Source organism: Trichomycterus rosablanca, chromosome 19 (assembly GCF_030014385.1).
Source record: "Trichomycterus rosablanca isolate fTriRos1 chromosome 19, fTriRos1.hap1, whole genome shotgun sequence".
Classification (NCBI taxonomy): Eukaryota; Metazoa; Chordata; class Actinopteri; order Siluriformes; family Trichomycteridae; genus Trichomycterus; species Trichomycterus rosablanca.
In genome coordinates, this window is record NC_086006.1 from 10,149,950 (window position 1) to 10,162,285 (window position 12,336).

Here is a 12,336-nt window from a genome sequence, read left to right on the forward strand (position 1 = left end):
TATTTATCAAGAGCAGTTTCTTCCCACAGGCGACTGACAATACAGACTTTAGCGTGGCAATATTCACCTGCTGCCAATTGACTAAATATTGTAGTACTCATCCTACATGCTGCTACTTAACTGTTATTTATGTGAATATTCCACACACTGCTAGCTTACATTATCTGTATATTACCGTATACTGCCATCGGTATGTTACCATATGTTGTGTACCGCTGCTTATATGTACATACATACATTGGTCACTGAATACTGTACATACTTACATGCACACGTCCATACATTTTCTATATATTGCCTGTATATAGTCTTATAGTTTGTATAGTTAGTCTGCAACTTGTACATTGCTTGTGTACTGGATTTATACTAGAGAGATCCCATCAGCCGGAACCTGAATACTATTTAGACCCAAGGCACTGTGCTTTGTGAAAACGCCACAACCTGGACATAACTGTCTAAGCAGAGCTAAAACCTGAGCTCTGAATTACCACCCGCACTAGTCAAGGTGTGCCATGACTAGCACCCGTCATTTCCAATGTATAAGACTGCTGCGCCACCTGAATGCACCTCACACTTCATGCATTATTCTGGTTGGGGTCGGGTGGCTCTGGTTTCCTTGGAACCACTGGACGTAATGCAGCAATCCATCGCAGGGTCTTGATCATTTCCTCTCAGGCACAACCAACCATGTCTGTATGTAGATGCCTGAATGGCTGATAGCACCAGTGGGGATTTGAACCCTGGATCTCAGTGGTAGTGGGTTAGCATAATTTACCACTGCATCATTCACACGTACTGAGTTTCAGTTGCATCACTTTTCTACGTAGTCAGGAAATGCATAAACAATACGTATATATATATATATATATATATATATATGTAAATATATATATATATATATATACTGTATATATATACTGTATATATACAGTGTATCACAAAAGTGAGTACACCCCTCACATTTCTGCAAATATTTTATTATATCTTTTCATGGGACAACACTATAGAAATAAAACTTGGATATAACTTAGAGTAGTCAGTGTACAACTTGTATAGCAGTGTAGATTTACTGTCTTCTGAAAATAACTCAACACACAGCCATTAATGTCTAAATAGCTGGCAACATAAGTGAGTACACCCAATATTCAATATTTTGTGTGACCACCATTATTATCCAGCACTGCCTTAACCCTCCTGGGCATGGAATTCACCAGAGCTGCACAGGTTGCTACTGGAATCCTCTTCCACTCCTCCATGATGACATCACGGAGCTGGTGGATGTTAGACACCTTGAACTCCTCCACCTTCCACTTGAGGATGCGCCACAGGTGCTCAATTGGGTTTAGTCCATCACCTTTACCTTCAGCTTCCTCAGCAAGGCAGTTGTCATCTTGGAGGTTGTGTTTGGGGTCGTTATCCTGTTGGAAAACTGCCATGAGGCCCAGTTTTCGAAGGGAGGGGATCATGCTCTGTTTCAGAATGTCACAGTACATGTTGGAATTCATGTTTCCCTCAATGAACTGCAGCTCCCCAGTGCCAGCAACACTCATGCAGCCCAAGACCATGATGCTACCACCACCATGCTTGACTGTAGGCAAGATACAGTTGTCTTGGTACTTCTCACCAGGGCGCCGCCACACATGCTGGACACCATCTGAGCCAAACAAGTTTATCTTGGTCTCGTCAGACCACAGGGCATTCCAATAATCCATGTTCTTGGACTGCTTGTCTTCAGCAAACCGTTTGCTGGCTTTCTTGTGCGTCAGCTTCCTTCTGGGATGACGACCATGCAGACCGAGTTGATGCAGTGTGCGGTGTATGGTCTGAGCACTGACAGGCTGACCTCCCACGTCTTCAACCTCTGCAGCAATGCTGGCAGCACTCATGTGTCTATTTTTTAAAGCCAACCTCTGGATATGACGGCGAACACGTGGACTCAACTTCTTTGGTCGACCCTGGCGAAGCCTGTTCCGAGTGGAACCTGTCCTGGAAAACCGCTGTATGACCTTGGCCACCATGCTGTAGCTCAGTTTCAGGGTGTTAGCAATCTTCTTATAGCCCAGGCCATCTTTGTGGAGAGCAACAATTCTATTTCTCACATCCTCAGAGAGTTCTTTGCCATGAGGTGCCATGTTGAATATCCAGTGGCCAGTATGAGAGAATTGTACCCAAAACACCAAATTTAACAGCCCTGCTCCCCATTTACACCTGGGACCTTGACACATGACACCAGGGAGGGACAACGACACATTTGGGCACAATTTGGACATGTTCACTGTGGGGTGTACTCACTTATGTTGCCAGCCATTTAGACATTAATGGCTGTGTGTTGAGTTATTTTCAGAAGACAGTAAATCTACACTGCTATACAAGCTGTACACTGACTACTCTAAGTTATATCCAAGTTTTATTTCTATAGTGTTGTCCCATGAAAAGGTATAATGAAATATTTGCAGAAATGTGAGGGGTGTACTCACTTTTGTGATACACTGTATATATATATATGTATGTATGTAAAAAGTATTTAGTATTTAGTCAGCCACTGATTGTGCAAGTTCTCCTACTTAGAAAGATGAGAGAGGTCTGTAATTTTCATCATAGGTACACTTCAACTATGAGAGACAAAATGAGGGAAAAAAAATCCAGGAAATCACATTATAGGATTTTTAAAGAATTTATTCGTAAATTATGGTGGAAAATAAGTATTTGGTCAATAACAAACAAGCAAGATTTCTGGCTCTCACAGGCCTGTAACTTCTTCTTTAAGAAGCTCTTCTGTCCTCCACTCATTACCTGTATTAATGGCACCTGTTTGACCTCGTTATCTGTATAAAAGACACCTGTCCACAGCCTCAAACAGTCAGACTCCAAACTCAACCATGGCCAAGACCAAAGAGCTGTCGAAGGACACCAGGAAGAAAATTGTAGACCTGCACCAGGCTGGGAAGAGTGAATCTACAATAGGCAAGCAGGTTGGTGTGAATAAATCAACTGTGGGAGCAATTGTAAGAAAATGGAAGACATACAAGACCATTGATAATCTCCCTTGGGGTCAAGATCTCATCCCGTGTGGTCAAAATGATCATGAGAACGGTGAGCAAAAATCCCAGAACTACACGGAGGGACCTGATGAATGACCTGCAGAGAGCTGGGACCGAAGTAACAAAGGCTACCATCAGTAAACACACTAAGCCGAGAGGGACTCAAATCCTGCAGTGCCAGGCGTGTCCCCCTGCTTAAGCCAGTACATGTCCAGGCCCGTCTGATGTTTGCCAGAGAGCATATGGATGATCCAGAAGAGGATTGGGAGAATATTATGTGGTCAGATGAAACCAAAATGGAACTTTTTGGTAAAAACTCAACTCGTCGTGTTTGGAGGAAGAAGAAAAACCCAAGAACACCATACCTACTGTGAAGCATGGGGGTGGAAACATCATGCTTTGGGGCTGTTTTTCTGCAAAGGGGACAGGACGACTGATCCGTGTTAAGGGAAGAATGAACGGGGCCATGTATCGTGAGATTTTAAGCCAAAACCTCCTTCCATCAGTGAGAGCATTGAAGATGGAACGTGGCTGGGTCTTCCAGCATGACAATGATCCCAAACACACCGCTCGGGCAACGAAGGAGTGGCTCCGTAAAAAGCATTTCAAGGTCCTGGAGTGGCCTAGCCAGTCTCCAGACCTCAACCCCATAGAAAATTTGTGGAGTCCGTGTTGCCCAGCGACAGTCCCAAAACATCACTGCTCTAGAGGAGATCTGCATGGAGGAATTGGCCAAAATACCAGCTACAGTGTGTGCAAACCTGGTGAAGACTTACAGGAAACGTTTGACCTCTGTCATTGCCAACAAAGGTTATGTCACAAAGTATTGAGTTGAACTTTTGTTATTGACCAAATACTTATTTTCCACCATAATTTACAAATAAATTCTTTAAACAATGTGATTTCCTGGATTTTTTTAAAAATCATTTTGTCTCTCATAGTTGAAGTGTACCTATGATGAAAATTACAGACCTCTCTCATCTTTCTAAGTAGGAGAACTTGCACAATCAGTGGCTGACTAAATACTTTTTGGCCCCACTGTATATATATATATATATATATATATATTTTTTTTTTATATTTATATATATCTATATATAAACACATACATAATATATATACATATATACATATATATATATATATACATACGTATATATGTGTGTGTACATATATATACAGTATATATATATATATATATATATTAGGGCTGACAAACGATTAAAAATTTTAATCGCGATTAATCTCAGAATTTCATAGTTAATCGCGATTAATCGCATTAAAAAAAATCTGTGTAAATGTTATAGAAAACAAGGATTTTTAAGTGAAATGTTAAAGTTAAAATGGTGAACACATTTTATGCTAAATGTACTGATGTTAAAAACTGCTGGGACAAGAGAAAACTGTAAGGGAGTTTTATTCACTCACATACTAGGCAGTAATACTATCCAATGGTTTAATGGACGTTTCTACACGAAGTGAGTGTGTTTTGACCCTTTGGGGCTTCCATAGTTCATGGACAACGTGCTTGACTCAGCTGTCCGGTATTCTTTACCGTAACAGAATAAGTTTATTAAAGTGTTCTGCTCCCGACAACTTGTGAATATAGCGTGTATTTATTATGCAAGTGCAGATGCTACGACGCGCTTTTACATTTTGTTAACAAACCGCAAATGAAAAACGGTGACATGTCCGACATTAAAACGTTTGTTCTACCAGTCAAGTCTCAACATGAACTAGAATTTGCGTTAATGGCACTATTTTTTTTAATCGCGTTAAATTGAGATTGCGTTAATGCGTTATTATCGCGTTAACTTTGACAGCCCTAATATATATATATATATATATATATATACATATACGTATATTGTTTATGTATTTTCTCCCCCTTTTCTTCCTCTTTACTGATGCTGATCCCACCCTTATTGAGGAGAACAAGACTGACACACGCCCCCCTCCGACACGTGTGCACTAGCCGACTGCATAGTTTCGAGTTCATATGCGGATCAGCTTTGTGTACAGAGCCACACCCTGATCAACACGTTATTCCTCGACTCTTGTGCAGGTGCCATCAATCAGCCAGCAGAGGTCGTAATTGCATAAGTTATGTGAGTCCCTTTCCGGCTCCCATCCTGTATGAACAACAGCCAATCGTTGTAGGCACCCACCCTAGCCAGAAATTCCGAACCCGACGAGTTCGAAAGTACCAACTTTTTAATGCCATCAGCAAAAAATGTTTTTGGTTGAGCGTGTAGTCACTGATGCACCACTGCTTTCACATCAACACATGAAAATCTTCTTCCCCTTAAAGCTTCTTTGAGCGTCCAAAAAGGTGGAAATCAGATGGCGCTAAATCCAGACTATAATCTCTCTCAAAGTCTCTCAGACATGACCGATTACTACTCCTCCCGCCCTCACTGTTTCCAATCAAAGTATAAAAGTGTGGAAACTTTGAAAAAGCTTTACTAAACCCGATCTTAATCCCGATCTTTTGTGTTACGTCAGCATGTCCGCTGTGTGGAAATACTTTAAATTGAAAAGTAAAACAAGTCCAACAGTGAAGTGTAACGTCTGCAATGTGAGCGTTTCACGAGGCGGTGGGAGCAGAGCTGCGTTCATGTGTGAGAGTGTGTGTGAGTTAAGGATCACACCGGTTTACAAAACAACGTAGTGATGCACTCGTTTAATAAAGAAATAAATGCACGGTATATTCACATATTGTCGGGAGCAGAACACTTTATTAACTTCTTCTGTTACGGTACCGAATAGCCGACAGTTGAGTCAAGCACGCGGTTTCATGTTCTATGGAAGGCCGAAAGGGTCAAAACACACTCACTTCGTGTACAAACGTCCATCAAACCATTGTCACAATACAAGCACTTTAAGAACTGGCTTTCCTTCATAACAAAAGAGCCTTTCCATTTTATTTTGGTATTCAGGTTTTACTGTAATGCTTTTAAGTAACTTTTTTTCTTATATTCAAGTTAAGCTGCTACACAGATTTCTGTTAATTTTTAGTGTATCACTCCATGAAACATTTTTTTTCTTTGAATGTAAAGTTTAAAGTAAAACTGTAATTATCTCACTCATTTTGATTGATTTTGTAAAAATACAAAAACATTAAGCAATAGCTTGGATGCAGCATTTTTCCCTTCAGCACTGCAGAGCTATTTAGTTGTTAAACGTATACACTGGATTAATTTGAATAACTGTAATGTACTTGAAGTGTGCACTGTGTGAACAGTATTATCTAGTTCTTATCTAGACAATATCTAGAAAATACAAGTATCGGTTTGAGAATTGGTATCGGATCGGGATCAAAATTAATAATCGGGATCGGGATCGGGAACAAAAAAACGTGATCGGGACATCCCTAGATAATAGGGTAGAATTGTCACGGCTTGTGAACTCTCCCAAAGCTCTGTCACAATCTGGAGGGTCGTAATCTGAGTATGCAGCATTACACAGACTGTAAGGAATTCGATTGATTTGCTTTGTAAACACTTACTCATTTTCAACCTTTAGTTTAGGTGAGCTGTCATAAAATGTTTAAGATACATCCTCTAAAAGAACTTCATCCTTGAGTGCTTGTAGACGCTCGTCCTGACAGCTTTATTCTCATCTGCCTCTGATATCATCATCTTCAGTTTGTTTTTTTGCTGTAAGCTTGGGTTCCCCACAGCAACAGCTTCCCTGAGCAGTCTTCTGGGTTATTTTTTTATCTACCAGTGTAAACCTTCTTTCTGTTTGTAAGCACAGTTTGAAGAAAGCTTTTGATGTAATATCTAGGCATGTGTTATACAATCATCACCGTCATGCTTTTTTTTTGTTTAATTGCTGTCTGGGCTGTGCTAGGTCTGCCACCTCTTCAAAACTCTGGGTTTTTTTATCCAAAGCGACTTACAGTACTGTGACAGCATATTGTCTAAGCAATTGAGGGTTAAGGGCCTTGCTCAAGGGCCCAACATCAGCTTGAACCAGCAACCTTCTTATTACTAGTCTAGTACCTTAACCACTAGGCTACGACGTCCCTTAATACAACATAGAGGACCACACGTTTACCTTTTCACTATTTGAGAAGTTAAGAGTGTCCAGTCTATTTAAGTAGAAGATGTACACCGACCAGGCATAACATTATGACCACTGACAGGTGAAGTGAATAACACTGATTATCTCTTAGTGGTGGGATCTATTAGGCAGCAAGTGAACCTTTTATCCTCAAAGTTGATGTGTTAGAAGCAGGAAAAATGGACAAGCGTAAGGATTTGAGCGAGTTTGACAAGGGCCAAATTGTGATGGCTAGACGACCGGGTCAGAGCATCTCCAAAACTGCAGCTCTTGTGGTGTGTATCTATCAAAAGTGGTCCAAGTTAGGAACAGTGGTAAACCGGCGACAGGGTCATGGGCGGCCAAGGCTCATTAATGCATGTGGGGAGCGAAGGCTGGCCCGTGTGGTTCGATCCAACAGACGAGCAACTGTACATCTTGGTGTCAGATACCACAGCATACCTTCTGGGGTCTAGTGGAGTCCATGCCATGACGGGTCAGGGCTGTTTTGGCAGCAAAAGGGGGACCAACACAATATTAGGAAGGTGGTCAGAATGTCTCCTTTGTTTTCATTTAGCCAGGCAGTTGTAGCCTAGCGGTTAAGGTACTGCACTAGTAATTAAAAGGTCGCTGGGTCAAGCCCCACCACTGCCAGGTTGCTGCAGTTGGGCCCTTGAGCAAGGCCTTTAACCATCAATTGCTCAGACAATATACTGTCACAGTACTGGATGTTGCTTTTTTAATTCTGGTTTTATGTGACAATAGCAATGTTCCTATCTGGGGGATGACCTTCCACTGATTGGCATACTGCAGACACCCCAAGTCTCCCGGAAGTTCCGGGAGTCTCCCGCATATACATAGCGGCTCCCTGATGCCCGCAAGTCAGATAAAATCTCCCGGAATCTAGAACGAGCGGCCAAGAGCGACACACACACACACACGCGCACACAGGCGACACAGACTTTTTTCCCCCGATCGCATATTAAATCCGTTATTTGATATACAATCAAGTGCACTGTGTAGGGAACATAATTAATTATGTAATACACTATCTAGTGCACTATGTAGGGAACATAAATCCGTTATCTGATATACAATTTAGTGCACTATGTAGGGAACATAATTAATTATGTAATACACTATCTAGTGCACTATGTAAGGAACACAAATCATCATCTAGTTATACTTTCTAGTGCACTATGTAGTGAAGATGAATTCATATCTAATACACTATCTAGTGCACTATGTAAGAAACATAAATCCGTGATGTGATATACAATCTAGCGCACTGTGTAGGGAACATAAACCAATTATCTAATTCACTATGTAGTGCACTACGTAGGGAACATAAATTCATATCTAAAATACTATCTAGTGCACTATGTAGGGAACATAAATCCATTATCTGATATACAATTTACTGCACTATGTAGGGAACCTAAATCCGTTAACTAATACGCTACCTAAAGCATTATGTATGAAACATAAGTCTATTATCTAGTACACTATCTAGTGCAGGAACATAAATTCTTTTCTGATATACAATCTAGTGCACTATGTAGGGAACATAAATCTATTATCTTTCACACTATCTAGTGCACTATGTAGTACACATTAATGTGTTTGTGACGCGAACAGTTAGCTTAGTAGCTCAGTTAGCAGCTCCTAAAAGTTCTGTTATCACCCATATCCTTTGGTGTGTGCGAGAGGTTTTTTAGCTTTTTTTTTTTCTTTTTTGGGGTTTAGGGGGTTGGGGTCGAGGTCCGGGTCTGGGGGTACCTTCCTGAAATGAGTTTTTGCAACTTGGGATGTCTGTATACTGTCCGAAGTGCTGCTGCATTGTGCCCAGTGATTTTGTAAAAAATGAACCCATAATGACCCTGACCAGGATAAATCAGTGGCAAAAACATGAAAATGTGATTTCAAATGTAATGCTTATGGTAAAAAAGGGAGTATGTAATGTTTTGGGTGTCCATATACTTTTCACACAAATGTATAGCGTCGTTGATAATATTCCTCGTCTATGGTACCTGGTTCCTGTCAGTATTCATGCTAATCGGTGAGCTACTGTACATTTGTGCTTTTGGAGGGGGGGGGTTTGGATAAATATAGTCACTTCTTCATGCTTTGTGGTTTTTGCACACTTCCTTCCGATGTCATCTCTCAGTTTTTGTTGAGTGTTCATGTTGTTTGTGTATAAATGTGTCAGGGGGCATCGCAGTAACAATTTTTTGCTTAGAATTTACGCTACATGTCTAGACTTGTTTCATGAATGAAGGATTTTTTAATGGTTTGTTTTGTTTGAACCTGCTGACATATTAACAGTGTTGGTACAAGCACATTTATTTAAAATGAAATAGAATTTAAGGCACGCTTGCATGGATTTCTTGAGTGTTTAAAAAAAGAATCCATTAAAATCACTTAATACACTTACATATGAAAATAGGTGCACAAATAAAATAAACGCTAACCTACCAGTGGTGAAATCTCGAGCTCTCAAGTTTAAATATCAGCTCTGATATCAGCCATTCGAGGGCTTACACGGTTTACACGACAATTGCTAAACAGGGTTTTCCTCATAACTAATGCAATTGTGGCCTCTGATTCTGTCTGATTGTCGCCTGCACAGTGAGATGGGGGATAATGGGGATCAGTGCGTGACGCCGTCAACCTACTGTTTACTAGTCCATTACCTTAACCACTGAGCTATCACTGCCCATATGAACTGATCTCGTGCAGGTGAAAAGATGGGTCGGTGCTGCAGATGTGTCGGAGGGTGTGAGGGTTGCAACTTTCCTCGGATACTTTCCTGCAAGTATAATAAATTAATAAAAATTATAAAAAAGTGAAGGTGTCCGCTGGAGCACTGGTCTATTTTGCTTGCACACCACTGCTGAGATCTGGGTTTGAATCTCAGCTGTGCTACTGGCCAGCTATGTGTATATATACACAGACATGATTGGCACCATGATCGCACCTCCCAATGCCTTGGCTGTTTAGTCAGACATAGCCAATCATGTGCATGTAGACTCCCATCCAGCTGATAGCACTATACCTAGCTCCAGCACCCGAACTTCAATGCTGGGGTCATACGGCGAGTCTCGTATACTGCAAGAACGTCTAAACACACATGTATAAACCGGGTGCTGCATTCTGATTGGCTGAACTGGATGTCACTCACATAACGCCGCTACAATATTGTAATATAATATTAACGACCTTGCGAATGCAGCCAATGGGGAGACCGGTTGGGGGTTGAGTTCATGTTGTGGAGGGCACCCCCCAACCCTGGGCCCCAGTGCACCTGCCCCCATGGTAGTTACGCCCCTGGCTCAGAGTAACTTGTTCAGTGAGAATTTTTAGTGAGTTTCATATTTGATCATGTTTGCATTGCTTCGTAACTATGGTTATTTTCAGATCTGAACCAAATGATGCTTCCCATAACCTGTAATATCCCCTTCCGCCCTACATAATTATAGCTGCCTCAAGGATTCTGGGAATGCGTTTCAAAAGATCTTTTGGAATTCGTGTCCATTCAGTTAAAAAAAAAAACAGTAGTGCGGTCAGACTCTGATGTTGCCACCAATTTGGAAGCATAAAATGTCTTTTATTGACCTGAGAATTCATTTTATACACCTGCTATGACAATGTGGACAAATGTGAAGTGCAAGCTGTCAACATCTGTGGAAAACAAAATGCATAAAGGCAAAGACGGACCAACAGCACAGAATATATTGCTGACATTTCAAAAATGCATCTTAAACAAGTGGTTAAACCAAAAATGTACCCTTAATATAGCCTCTTTCTCACCACAGTAAGTGCGACCATGGTGCGAAATGCACAGCAGATTACTATCTGCTGGTTGTTTGAAGTTACCATGTGTTTTTACACACGTAAAGTTGATAAACCAGGACCTAAGTTTCCATTCTGGTCGTATTCTGGGTTTAGTAGTAATAATAATAAAAAAAAGGCACTCGGGTGGTGCAGAGGTAAACACGCTGGCCCACTAATGCTAGGATCCAGGGCTGATCAGGCGTCTACATACAGACAAGCCAAGTGATATATTGGCGTCCTGATTGGGATCTGGGGAACACAAACATATCACGACCCAGACCGTGATACAGTAAATAATAATTATAATAATAATACCAGTCATATGTTATATGCTGTCTCTCATGACTCATGTATTTCCTGCCAACTTTGAAAGATTAAAGCGCTGTACCTTCTAAGACAGCACAGGCGCTCTTGGCCAGCATTCAATGTTGCAGAAGATACGAAAGTTTCCAGCAGTGCTTCTGTGCAACCAAGTGTGCACTGCTAGGGCTAAATTAGTACACTACTTAGTAGTAGAGGAAAGTGAATTGCATTTGATTGTGCTTTTGCACTCCTGATGATCTTGAAAGGATATAGTAAGAAGTAATAGCTGTTGAACATATTTTTGTTGTTCAAGCTAAATTATTGCACACTTTTAACATAATTATGGGATTACCAGTATTACAGACATCCCAAGTTGCAAAAACTCATTTTTTTTGCAACTTGGACACACACACACACACACACACAAAAAAAAGGAAAAGGAAGCTAAAAAACCTCTCGCACACACCAAAGGATATGGGTGATAACAGAACTTTTAGGAGCTGCTAACTGAGCTACTAAGTTAACTGTTCGTGTCACAAACACATAGTGCACTAGATAGTGTGAAAGATAATAAATTTATGTTCCCTACATAGTGCACTAGTTTGTATATTAGAAAAGAATTTATGTTCCTTACTTAGTGCACTAGATAGTGTACTAGATAATAGACTTATGTGTCTTACATAATGCTTTAGGTAGCGTATTAGTTAACGGATTTAGGTTCCCTACATAGTGCACTAAATGGTATATCAGATAACGGATTTATCTTCCCTACATAGTGCACTAGATTGTATTTTAGATATGAATTTATGTTTCCTACGTAGTGCACTAGATAGTGAATTAGACAATTGGTTTATGTTCCCTACACAGTGCACTAGATTGTATATCAGATCACGGATTTATGTTCCCTACATAGTGCACTAGACAGTGTATTAGATTAACGCATTCATGTTCACTACATAGTGCACTAGAAAGTATAACTAGATGATGATTTGTGTTCCTTACATAGTGCACTAGATAGTGTATTACATAATTAATTATGTTCCCTACATAGTGCACTAGAAAGTATAACTAGATGATGATTTGTGTTCCTTACATAGTGCACTAGATAGTG

The 12,336-nt window shown here is 40.5% G+C and overlaps 1 protein-coding gene across 1 annotated transcript in view; it reads left to right on the forward strand.

The window, feature by feature from the left end:
* The window catches only part of nfatc2a (nuclear factor of activated T cells 2a), a 49,776-nt gene that overhangs the window by 10,778 nt on the left and 26,662 nt on the right, over positions 1-12,336 (forward strand). The window lies entirely within an intron of this gene.